Source organism: Macrotis lagotis, chromosome 1, assembly GCF_037893015.1.
Source record: "Macrotis lagotis isolate mMagLag1 chromosome 1, bilby.v1.9.chrom.fasta, whole genome shotgun sequence".
Classification (NCBI taxonomy): Eukaryota; Metazoa; Chordata; class Mammalia; order Peramelemorphia; family Peramelidae; genus Macrotis; species Macrotis lagotis.
In genome coordinates, this window is record NC_133658.1 from 806,604,935 (window position 1) to 806,631,485 (window position 26,551).

Genomic DNA, 26,551 nt, shown 5'->3' on the forward strand with positions numbered 1-26,551 from the left:
CAAGAAATTTACAATCTTGAAAGGGATACAAAGAATAAACAAAATAACTGGATAATAATCACTGAGGTTCATAGAATCTCAGACTTGAAAGTGGAAGGAACCTCAGCAATCACCTGGTACCATTCCCTAATTTTACTTATAGATGAAGAAACTGAGGTCCAGGGAAAAGGAAATTATTTGTCATTATAGGTAAGAGTGAGAGGTAGGATTTGAAATTATATCCTCTGACCCCAAAGACAGACTCCAAACCCTTCACTACCATTCCCCTATAATTTCATTCTTGTTTATATAATGAATGAAAACTGAATATAAAACATACTTGAATGGCATCAATAAGAGCATGGGTGCCCATGAGGGAAAGCTTGCTTCCAGCAGGGGGGATGTAATCTTTGTGCTGGGGCCAGGAAGATAGATACAATTTTTCCAGGAAGAAATTAGAGGAAGCATTCTAGATACAGGGGACATCATGCATTGTGACCAAGGAGACAGGCCACTGAGGAAGGTATAAGACAGACTTAAGTTGCCTGGTTGAACTGGAGCAGGGCTTCAGGAACATAGTTTTTGCAACCTCAGTATCACTTGATGGAACATCATTAGTGTTTACAGAACTATAACCAAAGGGCCCTTCACTCCTTTACTTCCAAGGGAATTATACAGTGAGGGGGCCTGCTTTGGAACACTTCACATAGATATTAAAGTGTCATTAAAAGCTTTCTATATATTTCATCTCTCCACATGTTCTTATTCCAAATAGAGCAGCAGTGACAGCTTAAAGCCTACTCTTCCCCCCACCTCGCCCACAAATCTATTGATTCAAACCAATTCAGTAGCCACTTATTAAGTGGCAACTGTGTGTTCAGCCCCATGATCAGTGCTAGGAATTCAAAGGTGAAATGTGAAGTCCTACCCTTTAAGAAGTTTAATTGTCTAATGGAGAGAAAGGTACACACAAATGACCCAATTGCTAAACACGGAGCTGGGTTTGGAATCAGAAGACCTGAATTCAAATTCTAATTCTCACATTTACTAGGGGACGGTGGTAGAATGGAGAAAGCATGAATTCTGTAACACAAAGACCTGGGTTTGAATCCTATCTCAGATGCTAAATGACTAGGTGACCTTCAGCAAATTGCTTAATCCCTTTGGATCCTACCTTCCACACTCTCCTCCTATGAGAACGGTGGAAGCGATTTTTTCTATAGTTCCCTGCAATTCTGAATCTAAATCTTGTAACTATAAATACAAAGAAGAGGTTCAGTCAAAGTGATATAATGGAGAGTTTTAGAGAGGAGGGAATCCCTTTCAGCTCTAGGAAGAGAATGATATATTCCTTAATTCTATAAAAACTGAGATGCATTTAGGTGGAATGGAAGATGGTCATGAGATATGTGCCTACAGAAACTATTTCCATCTCTGTCTCCAAATAGAAGAGCTTCTCAGATAAACTTGGGGATCTAAAGCCACATAGACCGAACAAATTTTAGAAGGGATTCTTTGAGACTACAGAAGCTATTTACTTTGACCAAGAAAAGACTTAAAAAGATATATAATAGCTCTTTTCAAATATCACCAAGGTCCTCAGTGCAATGCATATAGTCAGTGTGTAATAAATGTTGACTGAGGGGACAAAAACCTTGTTCTGATAGAATGAAGGTTGCTGTTATTGTTTGACTTCATTCTTGAAGAGGATGATGACATCAGGAAGGTGATACCATTACTTACAAGTCAAATGGATCTAAGTGAGGGAGGGCTGTGCAAAGTCACCAGAATCTAATTACTCAGAGGACCAATGGAGAGTAGTTACATAGGAGGAGATTTTATACCTTTTTTAGGAAGGATGTTTTACTTAGGGCTGACCAGTAATGGAATAGGCTATTGTGGGAGGTGATGAGTTGCTGATCCCTTTAGGTATTCCTATTAAAGTTAGATGTCACTTATCAATACCACTGCCTCCTTAGAAATTAGTCCAGTGAAATTCTCATAGTATGTTGTTGTTGAGAATGTTGTAATAGAGATTCCTTATATTGTATAGCAAGATTCTACACTAGATGATTTCTAAGCTTTCTCCTAAATTTGAGATTCTAAATTCAGGAACCTGACTGAGAGGGAACAGGCCAAGAAATACACATTTATATATTTGTAAAAAAGCATGAAGTCAATTCTAGAGAATGAAGGATGGATTCTATAATAATTTAACAATGAATTATATAGAATCTTCTATCACCTGGTAGGGAAAGGGAGGGAAGAAAAGCAGGAGAGGATCTATCTACCAAAGCAGGGATGCTGGAGATGGAATGTTAAACTCTGGGAACAAATTAGAACAAATTTAGGATTAATTCCCTAAGTACTAAGCACTTGTAGTTCAGTCATGTCCAGTTCTTCATGACCCCAATTGGAGTTGACTTGGCAAAGATATTGGAGTAACTTGCCATTTCCTTCTTCACAATATTTTGCAGATAAGAAATCAAGGCAAGCACAACTAAGTGATTTATCTAGGGTCACACAGCTGATAAGTATGTAAGACTTGATTTAAACTCAGGTTTTTCTGACTCTTAAGTCAATACTTAACCACCACACTGCATTATCTCTGTTTCCCTTCTTCCTGGAATAAAAGGAATATCATTTCTTGAAGTAAAAAGGGACACTTTTTACCCATTGCAAATACCATAAGGCCTCAGACAAACAAGGAATATATTCAAGAACTTTTTGAATGAATGCTGAATAGGGGGTTAAAATCTTCAAAGAATATTTACGTTACCTATCCCATCACTCAGACCTACAATTCCATTGATCAGAACACATTCCCCCAAACCATCAGTTAATAGTGGTTCTCCCATCTACTGTCTGTTTTTCTGTTGCAAAGAGGATATAATATTATTTTCAAAGAATAGCATCACTCAACAGCCTAGGGGAAAAAAAGCAACCACATAGCATAGTGGCATATCATCTTGAGTGACAAAGAAGGTTGAAAGAGAGGCAGGGGGGTGGTGGGAGAAAGAGAGCTGAAGACTCTTCTAAGTAGATATACACTGTCTGACTCTTCCCATCTGACATCTTCCAAAGCTCAGTGTCTGAGTTTTAAATGGATAGAGTAAAAAGAGCCTTAATTACAGTCAGAGGGTTTTGAGTCCTGCTCCATTCCTTGTACACTGAGCTGTGCAATCCTGGATAAATCATTTAACCTTGTTTGTCTCAGTTTCCTCATCTGTAAAAATGAGCTGGAGAAGGGAATGACAAACCACTCCAGTAGCTTTGCCAAGAAAACCCTAAATAGCATCACGAAGAATTGCTCACCACTGAATGACAACCACTCCCTAATTACCTTCAGCACCACCTTCATATGGACAGTTTCCATAGCTTCCCTACTAGACCCTCTGAGTCCAATTACGCTGTTTTCACACAGGTGTGGTCCTTAAATAGGAGTTGGTTTCAGTTTCTACTCAATGCCTGTATGTTAAAATATATACTCCTTTATTTGTCAATTAAAACTCTTTGCAATATGTCTCTAGACTCCCTTTCCAGGCTGATTCCACCCCTTCCTGCAGTCAAGCTGCTCTACTTTCTATCCCTAACACATAACTTTCTATTTCCTAACTCCTTGCCATTGCATAAGCTGTCTTCCAGGCTTGGAATTTTCTCCCTACTCATCTGTTCCTCTTAGAATCCGTAACTTCCTCCAAATCTAAACTCAAGCCCCATCTATTACACGAGTCCTTTACTGATCAAAGTCAGTTTAGAGTAATTACCATTTATCTGACTTTGGGTAAATCACTTTAATTTTCTCAATATTTTCTCATAGACAAAAAAAAGAGGGGATTATACTAGATGAACTCTGAGTTCCTTTCAAGCTAGAGATGCATAATCCCATTGATCCTGTGACCCAATAGTGCTTCTTCCTATCTTCCATATTATCTTGCATTTATTTTTTATATATCCTGTCTCTGCTTATGTGCATACATGTTACTTCTCCAGATATAAGGTAAGCTCCTGGTGAACAGGGACATTTTTAATTTTTATATCTTTTCTAGAACATTGGAAAGAACATAGACTAGTACATAGGAAGTGAATGAATGAATGAATGAAATGAATAAATGAATGATTAAAACATTTATTAACAGTATACTCAATATATACAAACCATATTCTTAAGTGCTGAGATGCAAATAGAAAAGGAAATCAGTTTCTGTTGTTAAGGAACTCAAATTCTTGGGGGGGGGGGTTGCAATATAAGCAAGTTCATGGGTCTGTCCCATGGTGCAACAACAAAGCAAATGGTAATGATGCCTCTCCTTACAAGTAATTATTCCCAGGGTTCTTAGATTCAGGCTTGTGAGCTGCACCATCAGAATCTGGGGAGAAATGATGGTCAAAGTTGTGGTGGTGATTTGATAAGCCTGGCCCCATGATATCTTTTGATGTCTCCCTTGGGATGCCCTGGTGCTTCAGTCTAGGCTGGTTTGCCTGCCCTGTGTTTGAAGGTTGGCTGGTAATTGGTAGGGATAGCAAATCACTTTTTCCATTGGAAATGCTTTGTTTTATGATGGCTATAAGGGCTGAGCTGAAAATCGGAATGGTAGTTCTAGGTTTGGGGCAAGGGAATATTGTTACTCTCATGTTCCTATGCCTACTTGCCTTTTAGTGGCATTTGACTACCAGTTGTTGCTGATGGTTATGAGGAAGGTAGGTCTCTTCTATCAATGATGGCTAAAAACAGTTTGGTGGACACTGCTATTTTCAAGCCTCTTAGGTTTAGGATCCTGGGGTATTCCTATCAGGGTCTAAAGAGTCAAGGTAGCAATGATGATTTGTCTTGAAGGATATAGGCTTTGCTGAGGACACTGAAGTGCTCAGCTAATGCTTGCTGGTTGATTGATTAGACCAGTCACTTAACCTTGGTGAGCTTCAGGAGAAAAAACTACTATAAAATGAGGAGAATGGACTAAGTGACTTCAATATTCCCTCTCAGCTCCAAATCTTTTAATGCTGTAGCAGAGAAGGGAGCCTGACAATCTGGAGATGGTCTCCATGACATTTTAGTTATTTCTAAAGCATTAGTGCAGCATATGGTTTAGTAAAGACAATCTCCGAGGGAAAGTTTTTAAGGTGTCTTACCTTTGCCCACACATGAAGCACAAGCATTCAATTCAATAAATACCTATTATATTCAAGGTGAAGCTAGGTGATAAGTGGATAGCATGCCAGACCTGAAGCCAGGAAGACTCACTGCCTGGATTCAAATTGGACCTCAGACACTGTGTGGCCTGGGGCAGAGGGATATTGACAAACTTAACCCTATTTGTCTCAGTTTCCTCATTTGCAAAAAGAGCTGGAGAAGGAAATGGCAAACCAATCTAGTAGCTTTGCCAAGAAAACCCAAAAAGTGACCATGAAGAGTCTGAAATGACTGAACAAAAACAATAGCAAAGGTATTGTTGTAGCATCTGGCTTAGATTGAGGTTTATCCATCTTGAAGGAAAGATTTTTATACCTTTGACCACCATGTGGTCCAAGTATTTAATCTAATTCAATATATGGCTACTTCGTTCAAAGTATTGTATTTAGTGTAATGTACATGAATATAAACAATAACAATCCTGGAGATTGTGGCATACTGAGATATGGCATGCATTAAGAAAAAAGAATGGATGGTGAAATCACACCCACTGATTATAAAAACAGAAATTAGAGAGGACCAGCAAACCAAGAAGTATAATGCTAAGATATAGGTAGTAGGTGTGTGTTTTACCCTCAAATGACTAGAACTTATAAGAGAATTGTAACTGCTTTTGAACTCCCCCCCCCCCCCAGCAGAAGGCTTTCCTCCACTAAAGTCTTCCTCTGATGCCTCTTTTTGATGAACAGTTTGAGTCCAGGACCAGTGACAGACTATGCATCTACTATCCCAAGACCAGTCCACCTACAAAGGATTAATTTTTCTTTTCTTTTTTTCTTTTTTTCTTTTTTTTTTGGTGAAGAATGGTAAGAGGTGGCTCAAGGTAATTCATGGAGCTTATCTAGAGAGAAATTAAAATATGCACTTATGGGGAAGTTGAAGGACAGGCAGAATACAGGACTTGAAAGACCTTTAGGTATGATTCCAATCTCACCTCTACTACTTATTTAACTGTGTGAATTTAGTTAAGTCACTTCCTTTCTCTGAGACTCAATTTCCTCATAAAATATCCAAGGTTCCTTCCTACTGGTAAACCTGTAGATTGGTGGACCTTTAAGAGATTTAGAGAAAGGGATTGTCATAACTGTGATCTTTTATCTTGAGGTATTTAAAGTGATAACAGGCATTTATATAGTCACTTTAAAGTTTTCAAAGCACTTCAGACATATTTTCTCCATTATGCCTCAGCAAATTGTTATCAAGGAACAACTGTGGATTCTATTATCACCAGCTCACAGATGAAGAAACTGAGGCTCTGAAAGGGAAAATCATAGGGCTGGTTAAGTATCAGGGGTGAGATTCGAACCTGACTCTACAACCCACATTCTCTCCAATAGGTATAAATGGCATTCCCCAAATTACCACAGTTTGCCAAATGTATCCTCCTTGAAAGATGAAGATGACAGATAATAGCTTCGATGCTCAGGACTGAGACTTAGGTTGGTACCCAAATGATTATGCAAAGCTGTAGGCAATGAGCCAGCTGGACAGACAACGGGCTCATTCATCATGAGCTGTAACGAGGCCATTATTCGGCTACAGTATCAGTACCATCCTCCAGCCCTGACAAAATGCTATTTGATTCTGAAGGGTCCTGCACACGCAAAGCATCTTTTTTTTTTTTTTTAAAAAAAGCTATTATTAAATGAGATGGATAACAGGAAGGGCAAAGGGCTCTGGTACACTCAGCTGGGAGAGAACTAAATTATTTATAGATATCCCACTCATTAAAGACACCACTATTGAGAGTCGCTCAGACTGAGGTGGTGATCTTCAGCCCACCAGACAGATAAGCCCCCTGTGTGTATGTGTCAATACTTAACCTCACTCTGAGCATTCCTTAGATTTTGACATCAGAATTCTTCTCTATCAACTAAGCCAGTGGGGTAGAGTCCTGGCCTAGGATGGAGGAAATCCGGGTTCAAATTTTGCCTTTGACAGTTCTTGGGGACTACCTAGTTTCCATCTTTATGTATCTTTTAGAGCTACTATGAAGATAATATAGTATGAATTCTGGAGAGGGAGTCAAGAGATCTGAGTTCAAGTGTTAACTGATTAGCTGAGTTAACTCTGATTATGTGAGTCATTTCCCTTACTTAGCTTCCATCCTCCCATGAGGGTATTGAGTTAGATCTTTAAGGTTTCATTCAGCTTTAGCTTATTATCCTTTCTCTAAATTCCCAATGTATTTCATGTCTAGTAGGAAATTATTCAGTATTCAGCACCAATTACTTTGTGACAGCTCTTGTCCCATAGTTACATTGCTATTTATCTCCTATTCTGTAATAAACCCCAACCTAAAAGCTCTTCCTATCTATCTCCTTTATCCCTGAGAATAGCTGCCAGGCTGCCGGTTTCTTCCTATGCTCTGTGCCAATGGTTCCTTGCCCAGAGTAATCACTCCTGGAAAATATCTCTGAACTAGAAGGGACCCTTATGGATCATCAATCCCATGATCCTACCTGAGAGAATGTCTTTCACCACAGAATTTAGAAGTGACCATCTAGACTCTACTGAGGCTCTGAAAAGGAATAAATCAGAGAGAGCCAAGAGGCCTGATGCACATTTAAAATAGATGTGATATTTGGGCCTCCTCTCCCTCTTAAAAGGTGTTGTTATAAGGCAATTCATAATGCAAAAGAGAGTCCCTCAGGCACCCTGGGGAAAGAAAATTGTCCCTTTTGCCACTAGGCTAATAATCCTAGTTTTTAGTCTTATGACCTGAGACCTGGAAACTGTTGTATGTGAAGGAGGCAGAAGGGAACTCTTAACCTTTAACTCAGTTCCCATTCCTAAAGGGTTTGTGTTAGAGGAAGTTTGAGGTGTCTTCCAACTTGGAGAGTCAAAGAATCTAAAATTTCATAATATGGACAGGAAATTCAAGGTCTCTATAATTTGATGACAAAGAAATCCTCCTGAAAAGACTAAATAATCAATACAGTGTACGTACATCAAAACTCCACCACTGACAATACCTATTCTAGATACCAGTGATTTATCAGCAGAGAATCTGACTGAATCACAAAGGCACTATGAAGACATTTGGAAAGTAAAGCTCTTGAGTCTACCAATAAAAGGGCACAGTCTCTAGCTATTTTTTAAGCTATTAACTTTCCCTTTGTGGGTAACTTGGTGATTCCAAGAGAAGATTTGCATATTATCATCATTATAGTAACTTCCATTTCAATATCTTTTTAAAAATTTCAGAGTGTTAACCAGATAAAAATCCTTGTCAGGACAGGGATGTAAATATCATTATCCTCATTTTAACAATGAGAAACTGAGGCTAAGGAATTTGCTTTAGGGCTACAAGTAAGAGTACATGGTCTTTTCTTTCCATTTACCACAGTGCTTAATTTCTATTTCTCCTTCTTGAATGTCACAGGCAGACTCAGATCCTGATTCCCTCCCCCCCACCACCACCATTAGGGGAAAAAATAGCTAGGCTTGGTATATTCATTCCCATTCTGGAGCTAGGAGGAGAAAACCAGCTCAAATCCACGAATGAAATGGAGAGCATCCAGCAGGCCTGTCTGTTCCCAGTTAAAAACACATATGCACATAGATACACACACAGAAGAAAAAGAGGGGGAGAAAAACTCATTTCTGTTCACCAATCTTTCACATGAAAAAAAATGAATTTGCTGCCTTTGGCTTGAACTCACAAGGGGTCAATTATTCTACTATGATGAAAATCATGTGTTGTTTCATTGTCTTGCATAAGATTAAGCTCCATATGATGAAACAAGTAATTGGTCAATGAGGTCTTAAAGGAAGACAATCAGAAATTAATTTCTTCACTGTCAACCAACCTTCTACTGCTGCACTGGTGACCAGGCAGGTAGTCCTATAGGTGAAGATTCAGGTGACAATGTTGGAACCAGAGTCAGAAAGAATTGAGTTTGAATCATATACTAAATATGTATTAAGTATATCTGAGCAAATTACTTAACTTGCTTTCTGCCTCAATTTCTGCATGGATAAAATGGTTATGCTAACTGATATCTCTCTCCCTGAGCTGCTGTGAGGATCAAATAAGATAACATAGGGAAAGTGTTTTGCAACTATTAAAGAATTGTATAAATGCTAACTTTTATTATGAAGAGGCAGTTGGATGGTAGATTAGGGTATTGAGTCTGAAGTCAGGAAGATTCATCTCCCTATGTTTAAATCAGACCACCAGACACTTATTAACTATGTAACCCTGAGTAAGTCATTTCATCATCTTTGCCTCAGTTTTCTAATCTGTAAAATTATTTGGAAAAGGAAATTGTAAACCATTCAAGGATCTTTGCAAAGAAAACCCCAAATAGGGTCATAGAAATGAAACAATTGAACAACATTATTATGATGAAATCTGGTTGAAGGTTCTAGCTTACCATAAGGAAACTGATGAGAAATGACCACTCAATTTGCTAAATCACTTCTCATATCAATAGGGGAAATGAATCGTGCTCTGTGAGTTGGCCACTAGGCTAAAGAAATTTGCTGCAATGATGAAATTAATCTTTCACTAGTACTTCTGTTCAGATTAATTTTTTTATTATTGAGGCCATCCTCATTTTTAAATATTCTCATCAACTGTTGAGATATTCTTCTTTTATCCTTCCTCTTCTTTCTTTCTTCCTTTTCTTCCCTCCTTCCCCTTCCTTCCTCCCTTCCTTCCTCCCTTCCTTCCTTCCTTCCTTCCTTCTTTCTTTCCTTCCTTCCTTCCTTCCTCCCTTCCTTTCTTTTTCCTTCCATTTTTAAGCCACTGAATATGAATCTTTACTAAATTCTCCCCTTCATCCCCATCACATACCCCATTGTCCTGTAGAGGTGACCTTGGATTACAGGGACATTGTCAGTTGGTTTGAAGTTTTCTTAAGGACTATACTGTTTAAGTACAAAGGTGCTCATCAAGTCTATCAGGAGATGATATTTTTAATGCCACAGCAACTATGAAATTCTCAGAAGTGTAAGGCACAGAGTAAATCATGGATCTAGGTGGCATAGTGGATAAAGCACTGGCCTTGGAGTCAGGAGTACCTGGGTTCAAATCCGGTCTCAGACACTTAATAATTACCTAGCTGTGTGGCCTTGGGCAAGCCACTTAACCCCATTTGCCTTGCAAAAACCTAAAAAAAAAATTTTGGAATAGAAATGTCTTGGAATAATAATAATCCCTCCCAGGGCCCTAGAGGCAGGACCTAGGTGACTCTTGGAGGCTACACTGCAAAGTGTGCATACTGAAATTATCCTGTCCTCTTTCTATCTTGACTTACCCAACTGTGAAACAGGAATAATAGAAAACTATGATCATGTGATTCTTTACCTCAGAAAACATCTATTCTACCTCTACATCTACCTTACCCATCACTGAAGAATTCCACAGAACAGAAAATCAGAACTGGGAGAGGAAAAGGAAACTGAGACTGAGAGGCAACTCTCCCTATCCAAGACCACATGGCTAATAAGTGTTTGAGGTAGGATCTGAACTCTGTTGCCTTGACTCCAAGTCTAGGACTCCACCTGCCATGCTATCTATACTTGTTTACATGTATATTCTTGTAATGTGGACTGATAACTTTTTTGCTTAATTCACTCATAAGAACAATTTTGTCTTCCCTCCTCGAAAGATAATAGCCCTGGGAACCTAACCTCCTCAGGAGCCCCAAAGGGTGATATTCCATTTGCTATAAGAGTTAGCTTTCACCAGAGTTACGCCTCCTTCAGTGTCAAACATTTTGAAGAGCTGATCCTGAATGCTGAGAATGTAAGAATACACATACACACATAATCAGTCTCCATCCGGACCCTTGGAGCTCTCATTGACCCTTGCAGAAAGCGAATGGCCAGGTATTGGTTTCCTCAGAATTCCATCAAAACAAAGATCCTTCCTCATGTTACCTGCTGGGATAATGTAAGAAACAGGCTTGTCTGGTTTGGAGACCACCTGAAACTAGAGTTCATGACTCTTGAAAGGGTTCGAGGCCAAGGCAGGAGATCAGATTAAGGCTGGTAGAACTGTTGAGAGGAATAGAGAAAGGGACAGGGGGAGGCCAGCTGAGAAGGGCCTTTCAAGATGAGAATGAACAGTGGCAGCTTTCATCTACTAACAATGAGAAGGGCAAGGAAGAGCTCCTGGAATACAAGCCAGGATGAAAGGGTGAGTGGCTTCCCATTGCACTGGCATATTTCAGTGGTGCTGATTAAAGGCACTTTTGGGTCCTGATGAAGAATTATGCTCTTAAATACCATTTTCCTCCTTCCTACATATGAAGGACCTCACAGGGACTATTCACATATTTATACATGGATACATAAACCTTAATACAGACCATACTCCCCCCCCCAGGTCTGTATATGTGCTTTTAGCACACAATGGATGAAAATGAAATTAATCAAAGTAAAGAGACCAGTGGTAATTAAAAAAAACCCAACCCAAAACAACCATAATAAAAAAAACTGAATTTAAAGTCAAAAGACTATGTTCAAATCCTGACTCTGGTATTCCCATGTGTCACCTTGTGATCTCATCTTTAAAAATGAAAGGATTAGACCAGATGACTTCTAAGATTCCTTTTAGTTTTAAGTTCTATAATTCTCTGAAGATATATTTTAAATGGTAATTTTACATGGTCACTTTTTTCAGTGAGTCCAAATATATTTATTTATCTCCCCCAAGACACTTCATTCATATTCAATCTCTATTCAGGTAGCATTTTGGTTCAAATAGTATATGTTATTATATTATATGTATATTTATATACATAAATAGCACATTTATCCTATATACATAGACTATATGACACACATATAGGTTATAAATTACACAATTATTAACACATGTTACTAAGTATCATATACCATCATTATTATGTACATATATTAATATATAATAAAATCTAATGTGTGTATTAATTATCAATATATAATAATACATTCTGTAATTATTAATATAAAATACCATCCAAATAATGCATTAAATTGACTGTTTTATAAAATATATGATAAAATTATTAATATTTAATATTATCTAATGTATACCAACTGTATATTATTGATATATAAAATGTTGCTATATAATTATTAATATATACTATTTTATAATATATAATATTTTGTAGATATGTATATATGTGCATTATACATATAGATGATATATATTATAAAAAACACACATACGTACAGATGAACAATTAATGAGTAATGGGGGTCTTCTGAGTAATAGAACAAGAAATATAGGATATAATTGATAGGATGCTTGACTTGGAGTCAGGAGAACCTTACATTCTCATCTTCTCCATACTGTATTACTCCAGAGAAGACACTTTACACCCTGGGTATTTGTTTCCTCTTTTATAAAATGAGGGGACTGGATCTGATGCTCTATAAGAACCTTTCCAATTCTAAACCTATGAGTGACACTGAATTTTGAGTCAGGTAACTTAAACTTAAAATGGACTCTTTATAATGATTACCTGGGTAATCTTGGGCAAGACATATAGTCTCTTTTGATTTTAATATCTTCATTTATATAGTGAAGGTATTGGACTAGATAATATTCATTGTCCTTTCCAAACTTCTCTCAGTCTCTTTCTCTGACTCTGTATATGCATATATAGTATGCTTCAAACAAATTATATTATATATAAACACATATAAACAAACACAGACACATGTATATATACATATATATATATAGACAACATACACATATTGTATATATTTGATTTTGTATCATCACTGAACTTCAAAATTGGAGGAGAACTTAAATCATCTTGTTCAACCCATAGCTGCACAGGAATCCACTCTATGGCATTTCTAGAAGGTGGACCTCTCTCTTCTACCTAAGACTTCCGGACAATGTGAATTTCCCTAATAACTGAGATCTTGCTTTATACATTTACTCTTTAACAAGGCAAAATATGTTTCTCTGAAGCATTTATATTTTGCTCCCCTGACCTCTGGGGTCAAATAGGATAAATCTAAACCCTTTTCTACATGACAGACTTTCAGGTGGCATAAGACAATGACTTTGCATTAAATTCCATGTTATAGTGAGAGGAGCACTGAATTATCAACCAGGAGATTGGGGTTCCATTTGCTGTGCTACTACTGACTCTCAATGTAATTCTGGACAAGTCACTCTGAACCTTAATTTATTTATCTATAAAACAGAGATAGTATTTACATTATATGATTTTTGGAAAATGTTTTGTAAAGTTAATGATTCCCTAGGAGGCGAAAAAACAAAAAGAACACGTGGCATACTCTATATCATAAATCTAATGGCAGCCACTTTAAAAGTTTCAGAAATAGGAGAGATTAGGCCACTAGAAGCTTAGTCTGAGAAAAAAATGTACTTACTGTTTGTTGAACAGATCACTTCTCCAATCCAATATTCAGTTTTGCCATCTGAAAAAAAAGAAAGGTAACCACTCTTAGTGTTTGAGATTCTCAGAATGAAGTACAACAGAGAAATAATAAAAAAAAATAGTGGGTGAGCAAATGTGTGCTGAGTTCGATACAAAGTTGATACTGGATATGACACCTGCCCTCAAGGAGTCCATGTTTAAATATCCAATATAATATCCAACATAAAAAAGATATAAGTAGTGAATCTTAGTCTTCATCACTCAAAAATCAAATAATTTCACTTCATTTGAATACAAATATTCTCTTCAATTGTCCAGAAAATGATCTTTCATCTTTACTGAAAGGATCATTGATCAGAAACCCATTAATTCTAGTTCATTTATCTTTTGGAGAGCTCCAATTATTGGAAAAAATTTTTCCCTCCTCATTTCAAGCTTAAATTCAATTTTTGGCAACCTCCATACATTGGTTCTGGATCTTCTCTGATGACAAACAAAGTAAAACTAATAACTCTTCCACAAAACAACATTTCTGACTTTTGAAGAGCCTCAATTCTTTTAAACATTATATAGTATAATCTTCACTCTCCATCCCACCTTCTCCACCCTGTTGCCTTCTACTCTACATGCTCTAGTATAGTATCATCCTTGCTGAAATAAGGGACCCAGAATTTAGCACTTAATACAGTAGTAAAGATACACTTTGATCGGGAAAATAGTGGAATTCCCTATCCTGGATATCATGCATCTTATAATGGAAACTAAGTTCATGTCAGTATTCATGTCTTATGATGCCAATGTAACTTGTCTATAGTAGTATTGTCAAACACCCCACATCAGTCTGAGTGCCAGATTAAAATGTAATTTTGGAATGTTTAACAAAATAAATAATAATATAATATACTATAATACAGATAATATGAATTTGTAGTTGTCAAAGTTAATATATGGTCCCAGGGATCCATTTCTATTTGAGTTTGGCACTATCATACACAGTATGGAAAACAAAGGTTTGTCTAGATACTTAGGTCCACGGGCTCCTTGTTACCTTTAGAATCACACTATAAAGTTCTCTAGGAGTTCAATTTTTCTTTTTACAATCTGCCCCCTTTCTATTTTTTTTTATATTTGTTATAATTTATTTCCCTTCATGCACTCCATAATCCAGCCATACTGGACCATGTACTTTTCTTCATATGTTCCATCTTCCAACTCTGTGCCTTTCCCTAGCTGTACAATCATAACTAGAATATTCTTTCTTCTCATTTCTGCCTCTTAGTATCTCTATCTCCCCTCAGGACTCAGCTCCTCTGCTCACTTCTTCAGAAGGATTTTCCTCTAAGTCCTTACTCTGTTTCTCATCCAAAGTAACTACAAGCTGCTGTCTGTATATCTTTTAGGCACTGACTTATTTTCATGTTTGTGTTTCTCGTTAGAATGTAAGCTCCTTAAGATCAAGAACTGTTTTTGGCTTTTTTTGTATTCCCACAACTTAGCATATTAAAAAACACTCAGTAAATACTTGTTAACTGACTGATTAACCAAATCATCCCAAGTAACTAGTACACTAAAATTCATGGTTCCTTTAAAAAAAAAACGTAAACTTGTACCCTACAAATCAAAATTCCAAAAAATTACTTTAATGAGTTAGAAAAAAATTGTAAGTAAATTCATATGGGGAAATAAAAAGTCAAGAATTTCCAGGGATCCAATAAAAAAGTTCAAAAGAAGGTGGCTTAGCCTTACCAGATCTAAAATTATATTATAAAGCATCAGTCATCAAAACTGTCATATTGGCTACGAAATAGAGTGGAATAGACTAGGTGCAATAGCAGGGAATTATTATATTAATCTGCTGTTTGATAAATCCAAAGTCCAGCTATTGGGATAAAAGCTCTCTCTTCAATAAAAACTGTTGGGGATAATTGGAAGTTAGTATGGAAGAAACTTAGATTAGACCAACACCTCACACCCTATAACAAGATAAGATCAAACTGGATACAGGATTTAGACATAAAAAACCAATATTATAAGCAAACTAGAAAATCAAGGAGTAGTATACCTGTCAGATCTATGGAAAGGGAAGCAGTTTATGAACAAGGAAGAAATGGAGAACATCATTAAAAACAAACTAGATAATTTTGATTACATTAAATTAAAAAGCTTTTACAAAGACAAAACCACTGTAACCAAGATCAAAAGAGATGTAGTAAATTGGGAAACAATTTTTACGACTAGTATTTCTGACAAAGGACTCATTTCTAAAATATACAGAGAACTGAGTCAAATTTTCAAAAAAAACAAGTCATTCTCCAATTGACAAATGTCAAAGGATATGCAAAGGCAATTTACAGATGAGGAGATCAAAGAAATCCATAGCCATATGAAAAAAATTGCTCTAGATCATTACTTATTAGAGAAATGCAAATTAAAGCATCTCTGAGATACCACTTCACACCTCTCAGACTAGTCAATATGACTAGAAAGGAACAATGAGCAATGTTGGAAGGGTTGTGGGAAATCTGGTACAATAATATATTGTTGGTGGATCTGTGAACTCATCCATCCTTTCTGGAGAGCAATTTGGAATTATGGCCAAAGGGCAACAAAAAATGTGCATACCCTTTGATCCAGCACTACCACTACTGGGTCTTTATCCTGAAGAGATTATGAAAAAGAGTAAAATCATCATTTGCACAAAAATATTCATAGCAGCCCTGTTTGTGGTGGCAAAGAATTGGAAATTTAGTGAGTGTCCTTCAATTGGTGAATGGCTTAGCAAACTGTGGTATATGTACTTCATGGAACACTATTGTTCTATTAGAAACCAGGAGGAATGGGAATTCAGGGAAGCATGGAAGGATTTGCATGAGCTGATGCTGAGTGAGATGAGCAGAACCAGAAAAACACTGTACACCCTAACAGCAACATGGGGGTGATGATCAATCTATGATGGACTTACTCATTCCATCAGTGCAACAATCAGGCACAATTTTGGAATATCTGCAATGGAGAATACTATCTGTATCCAGAGAAAGAATTGTGGAATGTGAACAAAGACCAAAGGACTATTACCTTCAATTTAGGGGGGAAAAAAAACCTGTCATCTTATTATATAATTTTGCCATATCTTATACTTTCTTTTTCTTCCTTAAGGATATGATTTATCTCTCATCACATTCAATTTAGATCAGTGTATACCATGTAAATAATATAAAGACTAACAGACTGCCTTCTGTGGGGGTGGGGGGAGGGAAGCAAGAATAGGGGGAAAATTGTAAAAATCAAAATGAATAAAATATTTCTTAAAAATAAATAAACATCTATATGCTATGGTTTAAAAAAATAATAACTCTGCCTATATTAAATTGGTTTCTGTTAGGAGGCAGGAGGGAAGGGAGGAAGGAAGCAAAACCTTGCTAAAAAAAAAAGATTGTTGAAAACTGCCATTGCATGTGGTTGGAAAAATAAATAAAATATTTAAATTTTAAAAAGAAAAAAATTTAAAAATAAAAACATAAACTCTTATTTCGCCATTCAGTTTCTACTTATAAATATTAAAGCAGATCTATCAATTCAACCAATGTGGGGGGAGAGGAGGGAAGTAATGAGAAGAAAATCATATCAAGTTCTAAGAGAGGCTTCCTTATAATTTTGTTCTAATTGTACTAAGCTTCCCTTTTCTGTCATTTGGTTTTCAATTAATTGCTATGAATTTTTTATAATACAAACTAGCTAAAATTCCTACAGAAATAGCTCATGTTTTCTATCTGTTTAAAGGCTCCTGTGTGTAACCTAAACCTGAGGCCATATACCACTTTAGAATGGTAAGGACACTCCTCCCTCTCTGATAATGTAGGATTGACATAGTTGGCTGGCAAGGTGTTTTAGCTATTATCAACCATCTGTTTTAACAAGCTTGCTCAGGGGTCTAGATTTTTGTTAAAATCACAGGGGGTATAGTATTTTTACAAGTTTATTCATTCATTCATTCATTCACTCAGGTTCACAAGATTTTTGAGATGGTAGAAATCTTCAGATTTACTTCAACCATTTCATTTTATGATTCTAATTTGACTTCTTTCCTAAACCTAACCAATCCTCCCCTTCACTCCCCTCACCTTAAGTCTTTTTTCTTCCTCAAACTTCATAGAGTACCGTGCTTATACTTACATTTTTTAAATATTTTTATTTATTTATTTTTTTGTGCAAGACAGTGGGGTTAAGTGGCTTTCCCAAGGCCACGCAGCTAGGTAATTATTAAGTGTCTGACAACAGATTAGAACACAGGTCCTCCTGACTCCAAGGCCAGTGCTCTATCCACTGTGCCACCTAGCTGCCCCCTTATACTTACACAGTTATCACATTTTACTTTGTATTACAGTATCCAAGTAAATCTCATATTATCTTCCCCTTCTCCCTCCCCAGGTTGTGAGCTCAAGGAGGTCAGATTCTATATCTTTATCAATGACCATCACAGTGCATTGTGTATAGTAGGCACTTAATACAAATATATACTGAATTGTATTGGGAGAACAAATTCTTTAGGAGAAATCTAAAGTCAGGTTCTGAAGGTAAGGAGAAGTGGTTAGTGAGAATATGGCAAGTAAGCTATTAGATGTTGACAGGACAGATATACCAGCTAGGGGCAAGGAATAATGATAATAATAATAAAATAATAATAATAATTTAGATATGAGAAGTCAGAAAACCATAGGAAGAATTGCATCAACTGATACAGAATAATAAAAGGACTAACAGTTATGGGTTGGTTTTGTTTAACTGCTTTTCTTTGATAAAGGGAGAATTATGTGAGGGTGGTGAAGAGTACCTGGGAAATAACTGGAGTATAAAAAGTAAAAGAATTTCATAAAACTTTGAAAAAAGCATACTTATGGTGGTTTAAAAATTTATAGAAGTATTTCCTAAAGCTGAAAAAGCTGAAATTGAGAGAGAGAAACACACATGTAGCTAAGAGTGACTTGCCTAGAAATTAGGTAGGATAGCTTATTAGTGGTGGGAGATATCTCTCAGTCACAATGGTCCTGTATGATGCTTCTGCCTTTGTCCTTATACACATTTTCTACTCACTTCTCATGCAAAAATAAGAAAAAAGATAGGAACAGCTAATGCTGCAGGAGTAAAGTTCAAATCCTCTCTTAACCAAAGGCACATTAAACAAACCAAATAGCCAATGTTCCAATAATTAAAAGTTGACTATTGACTTAGTGTTTCTGCCAAGATACTCCTGTCTTTATTAACTCCATAAAATATTTTTTTTTTCATTTTGTTGTTTTGCTTTACTAAATCTCTTCCCAACCAGAGGGAATCTAGCTAGCACAGGTCTTACAGATGGAAAACACATCTGGCTCAAGCCCCTCATTTTAAAAATGATGTAATGGAGGATCAGAAAGTATAGCAAATGGTCCCAGGTAGAAAATGGCAGACCTGTGTTTAAGAAAACACTGATTTAGTCATCCATTCATTCCCTGACAATGACATTGTGTGAGACCCTGGGCTGAGTTCTAGGGAAATAATGGGAAAAAATATAGTCCTTCTCCTTCTAGGAGATGATGTTTTGTTGGTCATTTTGCTTCCTGGGATGACAGGTTAGTTAGATTCATCAATTTGCTCAGTGAGACTTGGTCAAAAAAGAAGAGGATTTCATCAGAAAATTACTATTTTGTTGATGCCCTCAGTAACTGTATCCAAGATCCTATGAGGACCTTGAATTCTCTACCCTTGCCCTTGGTTTTTCCATTTCCATTTCCATTTCAGATCTTTGGATATTGGCATTCATGAGAAATATTGACTGCTAAATGAGCTTGGCATTTGGTTCTGGAGCTGAGTCCCACCCTTCTATCTTGTAGGAGGAGGGGGCTTACACAGATTCCCACCCTTTCCCCACTTAATAATTAGCATATATAATTTCTCCTTTGGGGTCATGATGTTTCAAACTTCTAGACCATAAGCTCTTTGAAGGCCAGGCTGGGCCTTAATCTATTCTTAGTACCTCTCACAGGAACTTACAGGGTGTTCTGGATACAGAAGGTATTTCATAGATATTTGTAAAATGAATGAATGTGGAATTGGAGATCTTCTTAATACATGCTAAGCCTCCTGCACTTTCTGCCAGATGTCTGAGCAGCTAAGATTTTTCTCCTGGGACCCACATTCACTAGTTTCTAGCATCATCAGAATTGGTTCTGAAAATTTTTTCCCCTGGCTGGCCTCCTGCTGCCTATGAAGGTCCCTAGCAGATGCTCACTTTTCTTTTCTTCTTTATATTCCTTGGACAAAGTATAGATGAAAGGCTAAATGAAAATATATGGATGGATGGATGGATGGACAGATGGATAGATGGATAGAGAGAAAGACAAATAGAAAGATAGAGAGATAGAAAAATAGATATATGGACAGCTTGGTTGATATAAGGAAATACATCAGTGGGAAACTCTCTCTACCAGTATGGATTAACAATAGCCCTGTAATTTTGGAAGTTAGAGGATTTGTCCAGAGGCACCTCAAATATATATGTATATATATATATATATATATATGTATATATATATATACATATATATATGTATATAGATATATAGATATAGATAGATATATCTATATATCTACATCTATGTCTACATCTATATCTATATATCAAAGTTAACCTAAATCTTTCTGAATTCAAGGTGAGCTCTCTAACTCTCTAAACACTATAGTAATTTTCCCTTCTAAATGTATATGAATACATATTATTGGACTCCATGCAATTCTATAAAAATTTTATAATAATAAACTAATCATGTGACTTTGGGAAAAATAGGCTTATTCTGTGGACTGTGGAGGTAATTAAATGACCCTTTCAGATTTAACATTATAGTTTATAATAGATGTCATATTTAAAAATATTGTATTAGAGGCAGTCAAATGATATGGTGGCTAGAGCTCTGGAGTCAGGAAAACCTAAACTCAAATCTGGAATCAGATATTTGCCAGCTGTGTAACACTGGACAAGTCACTTAACACCAATTGTCTCAAAAGAAAAAAATAAGAAAGAAAGAATTTTATGGTCTCAATTCTGACATTCTATGGTCTAAGATCTTATATTCTTCTATTTGGAACTGGATTATCAAACAAACTGTAGGGGGTCCAAGAGTTCCAACCATAAGCCTTAGATTGAATTCTGTAAATTAAAAAAAATAATGCTATTTTATTTTATCTTTTCAATTACATGCTAAGATAGTTTTCGATGTTTACCTTTTCGTAGCCTTTTGAGTTCAATAATTTTCAATATCCCTCCCTTCCCTCCCCCCCTCCCATGACAGCCAATAATCTTGATATTGAACTCTATAAATTTAACCATTATTAGGCCAGGTTGAAGGTGAAATCCCTAATAGTTAACTAACCCTTTGTCAATTCAGGCGACCTTGATCTCTGAACCCTTTGTTAAAGCCTCCCCTAGCAGCAAGTGGGTACCTTTCCAACCATAGGACACTCTACATTAAGTTTATTTCATGGCAAGAAGTCTCTCTCTGTGTTTCATGATAGAGGTAACTGTGATTTTTATTGTTTGTTTAACAACACGGAACCTCCCATAAAGAGCTAGGACTCATGACTGATATGGTCACTCCTGTGTCATGAATTCCCAAATATTAGGAGAGGACATTGGATGAGTGCTGAATCAGGAGTCAGAGGCCCTAGGTTCCCATCCCAATTCCACCATTTATTGAGGAGGGATCCTTAGGCAAATTCCTTTCCTCTCTGAGTCTCAGTTTTTTTACTTATAAAATTAGGATAATAACATTCACTACTTTGCAGTCTCATGCCAAAAAAGTGCTTTATCAGCTGTACAGTATTACATAAAAGAGAGCAATTATTACCTCAGGGTAGGGATTTCTCCTTTTTTTTTCTGAAGTAGCAACCTCTCCTAAAGTCCAGCTCTGATTTATCACCATGCCTTGGCACAGGCCTGAATTTTCAAAGACTCTGCTAGGACCTTCCAGACTAGAAAGACTTCAAGAAAGATTTAATGATGGAGGGATATCTGCTGCCATAAAGCCAGCCCACTGAGTTTCATCACCAGAGTGGATTGGGCACTAGGAAACAAAAGGGATTTTTCCCTGTCCCTATATTTCACAAATACTAATCAACAAACCCAGTATGAGTCAAGTACTGAGTTAAGTTCTAGGAATACCAAGAAATGTAAAAAGACAATCCTTATCCTAGAGGAATTCAAAGTACAATGGAAGAAACAACAGGAAAACAACTATATACAAACAAGATACATCCAGGATAAACTAGGGAAATTTAAGAGATGGAAGGCACCAGTATAAGAGGAATTGGGAAAGGCTTCTTGTAGAAGAAGGGATTATAGCTGGGATTTTGGGAAACCTAAGACTCACAGAAAACCATGGTCTGTGAAGAACTATGAATGCTGATGAAGTCTTAGAGGAAAATTAAAATGAAAAAAAAGTTAAGAGGAACAGGGATCTGTTTTAATCCAGGGACCTGGGTTCCAATACCACTTCTGCTAATTATTACCCACATTTTATTTGAAAATCACTTCAATTTTTGCAACTACAAAATAAGCGATTAGACTAGATGACTTTTAAGACTTCTTACTTTAAATTTAAGATCTTACATAATTAGGATAGACTTCATGATTATGTAATCCTTGAAGGTTTGCAAAACAATTTCTACACATAGTTCTACACAATAGTTCTTTGAGTTAAGTGCTACTAATGGTGATGATATTTACTACTACTACTACCACTACTACCACTACTACCGCTACTGCTGCTACTGCTGCTACTACTACTATTACTACTACTACTACCACTACTACTTCCATTTCTACTACTAATACAACTACAGATAACTAGCATTTATAATGCTCTTTATAGCTTTGCAAAGTACTTTATATATACATTATTTCAGTTGATCTTTTATAATGACCCTTGCAGGTAGATGTTCTTAGTATTCCCATTTTACAGATGAGGAAATTGAGACTGAGTAAAGGTAAAATTACCTGTCCAGGGAGATATTTTTGTTCCATCATACAGTTGAAGAAACCAAGGCTTAGAATCATTGAGTGATTTGGCCAGGATCATATATTTCATAAGTATCAAGGCTAGGATTAATGTACAGTTCTCTCATCAATTTGTCTAGTGTTCTTTCTATCACATCCCCAGTGGTCTTTTTCATAAGGAAAACTTTATTTCCTCATCTCTCCTCTCTCTCTCTCTCTCTCTCTCTCTCTCTCTCTCTCTTTCTCTCTCTCTCCTCTCTCTCCACAAAACTCTTTCCAATCCAAACAGCCAGGCTCAGGAGAAGGACACCAATTCCATTCAATGGGCTGCTATTCATGGTCTGCCAGACACCCCACAGTACACTGGCGGCTGATGTGTTCATTTACAAAATAGGCCATGCCTTTTTGCCATATCCCAGCCACATTTGAAGAGGTTCTCCTCTCCGGACTTAAGAACAAGTACATGAGCCAGGTTTGTTTCCTTAGGATCCAATCCGACAGGGGCTGGCCTCCAAGCTCATGAAGCAGTGCCAGCTACTCTCCTCTGAGAACCCTCTGTCTTTATGCCCCTGCAAAGCAGATTCCATAACAAGGGAGCCTCTTGACCTGAATCAGTAATAGACCTGACTGCTTCTCTACAAAGCCTCCTTCATAGTACCTAATGATGGTACAGGAGAAAAGCCCTTGATTGGAGGATCAGCAGACCTTGGTTTCAGGTTCAGCTTTGCTATTTACTTCCTATATGACTTTGGGAAGATCACTTAGTAATTTGTCTCTGAGCCTTAGCTTCTTCACCTATGAAAATGATATAATACATGTGACTGGAGTGCTTCAAACATTATTAAACATTTTTCTCAAAACAAACCAGTGGGGTTGGTGATATAGGTATTATCCCATTTTAGAGAGGAGGAAACTGTAGTCCAAGGATGACATGTGACTTGCCTATGATTATAGGTAGCAAGGAGTAGAGTAAGGATTTGAAGCAAGATGCAAGTCTAATGTCCTCTCTTTTATATTGTGGTATTCAATCCAAACTCACAGGGTTGCTAAGAAGTGCATACTGAGTATAGAAAATGTTTGTAAACCTAAAAGAAAATATATATATATATAATCTCAAAGTGTAATAAATTCTCAAACTATATATTCTGGGACAAAGGATTAATTTCTTTAGAAAGTAAGTCTTCACACATATTAGTAAGTAAGAAATTAAACTTTAAGTATCTTAATATATTTTCAATTACAAAGTTAGGAGGACAATGAGCAGGATGCTGGGAGAGGGTCCTGCCAGTAAGAGACGCAATTGATCTGAGAGTATTATATAAGGATGATAGACTTTGGGGAGTAGTTTTGGGCAGAGATATTGTGCAACTTTCTTGGTTAGGTCACAAAGGAGATTAATGATTTTCCCTATTCTCTGTTTCTATGTAAAAATCAACTCTTTCCCCATTGAAGTTGTGGTCATTACTTAAGAACCTCCACCTTAGAGGTAAGATTTTAGAGAACAAAACTTAAAAATGTCTAATCTATATTTTCTGTCATTTTATTTTAATCCTATATTTTTAAGGTTCTTGCAGTTTTAGGGTTATTTATATATAGTGTATAATATATACATATATTATAAATATATGTAATATATAAATATTATAATAAAAATATAATATTGTACAATATTTGTACAATAATACAATGTTGTATTATGTAAACATATATGTATAATATATATACACATATATATTGTAAAAGTAAAAAGGAAGGTGATCTCAAGGAAGGCACTATGAGTATGGGGGGAAGGGTAGTAGGAAGATCCAGGGAAAGCCTTATTAGTTAAGATGGCATTTGAAATGAGTCTGGAGGAGACCAGGCAAAGCTAGGATGTGAAAGTGAGGAAAGAAAATATTCTAGTCATGAGGGATAGCCAATTAAAAAGGCAAGGAGCCAGGAGATAGAGTGGATGTGTGAGGAAAAGCAATGAGGTCAGTGTTGCTGGGAGAGGGACCTTGACTTTTATAAGACCAGAATGGTAAAGAAGAATGGCAGATTGTGAAAGGCTTTAAAATGGGAATTTCTATTTGATTCTAGATGCAACAGGAAGCCACCAGAGTTTACTGGGGGGGGGTATGGTCAGACTTGGGCTTTAGGAATTTAGGAAGAATAGTGGACTTGAAGTCAGGAGACTTGAGTCTGAGTCTTGGATTTGATATTTTCTGATCACAGACAAATTATTTGACCTTTCTGAACCTCAGCTGCCTGATGAAAGATTTGTTTGAGATGATCTTTAATCAATGGACAAAAATTTATTAATGTGCTTTCTATATATAAGGCACTGGGGATAAAAAGACAAAAATAAGACAATTCCTGCCTTTAAGAAACTTAAATGATGCTGAGTGTAATGCTGCTTTCAACTCTAAACCCTACAATTAATGTAAAGATGATGATGGCTATAATATCCCAGAAATTTGCTTCCTCTCTTTTACCAAATTAAAGTGGGAAATTCAAGGGCAAGGTCTAGATTTCCACATGTTCCAAATTCCCCACAGGACTCCACTGCAAATTCTCTTAGGCAAATCATCAACCTTGACTTGCCAAAGAACACAAAAGAAATTCAGGATTGGAACCAAGTTAAAATGGGGGCTGGTTGGAGGGGAGTAATTTAGAATTTCCAGGTCAAAGGAAACTATGGTTTCTTGATTCTGAGAACTGGGTCAGATGGCCCCTGGTGAAAGGAGAGCAGAGGGAGAGGGAACAAAACAGAGATGTTGGAGTGGTTTTATAGTGCCACATGCATGAGTTTTGGAAGGTAAGAGGTTTCCGTGGAATTGTGGGAGGGAGAACATTGTCTTGTGGCTAGAATAAACCAGTCCCCTCTAACCCTGTCCTGGTCGCATTCCCCAGGCTGCTCCAAAGCTCTAGCTCCTTTAAGTTTCATCAGAGAAGTGGCTCTGATGCACTTGAATGTCAATGAGTCAACAGGGAGATGGGGGAAATGGTCTGAAGCTTCTTAAACACCAAACCAGGGGCAAATAAATGGCAGGCTGTTGACGCAGTTGGTCCAATCTAATGACTCACTGACCAGGGGATCAGGGGACTGGCATGCTGAGGGAGCCAGACTCCATGCTCCTGGAAACTCATGTCTGGTGAACATGAAACCTCCTCTGGAATAACATTTGACTTAGGCATAAATTACCAGATCAGGGAAAATTTACTCTCAATAGTTGCTTTGGTGAAGAAGTTAAGTATGTACAGTAAGAACGCTACACTGCTCTTAAAATGAGAATAATTAAATAGACTAATGTGCTTGTGTTCTTTTATTTAAGTGGCAGGATATGGGCTCATTATTGGTGACAGGCTGCTTAAAAAATAATTAAGCACTGGGCAGGTTTCCACCCCCACCCCCACCCCCATCTTAGGGAAATCTGACGGCTGTGGTGCATGGTGGGCATGTTCCCTATGGCAACCTAGTCTCCCAGAAAGGAAACACCTGCCTAGAAAAATGGGCAAAGCAACATTTTGTGTTGGGAAGCTGCCTGGTTTTATTAATAAATTCATATCATGTACATGGCACATTGAGGTAAATAGAGACTTTTCCAGGGTGTAGAAAGCTGGCAACTCTAGCAGATGAACAAAATAACCTTCTAAATATAAATTCCAAGATAAACAGTGACATATATACCTCTGCATACTGGTGCATGGGGACAATATGTAGCTAAATGACAGAATGGTATAAAGGGTTAAAGATGGAAGGGCCTAGAATGAAAGAGATAGCTGGGAAGGAAGAACATACACATTGGAAATGCCAGGAACTTTCATATATAGAGTATTATGGTAGAACACAAAATGTAAGAGTTAGAGAAAGTTCTTAGAAGGTTGTCAGAATTATAAGGCACTTAACATAGACTGAAAGATCTAGATGAGTCCTTAGGATATCGATGATAAAACCTGGAAGAACCCTTAGAACAGAGAATAGTGGAGATGGGCTAGAACTCAGATCAT

General features: G+C 36.9%; 1 protein-coding gene across 7 annotated transcripts in view; it reads right to left on the reverse strand.

Moving 5' to 3' along the window:
- The window catches only part of TENM4 (teneurin transmembrane protein 4), a 1,252,272-nt gene that overhangs the window by 1,024,239 nt on the left and 201,482 nt on the right, over positions 1 to 26,551 (reverse strand). For all 7 annotated transcript variants that reach the window (XM_074216997.1, XM_074217000.1, XM_074216995.1 and 4 more), the window contains exon 2: positions 13,526 to 13,573. The gene's annotated coding sequence lies outside the window, so the exon portion shown is untranslated. The remainder of the gene's footprint in view (positions 1 to 13,525; positions 13,574 to 26,551) is intronic.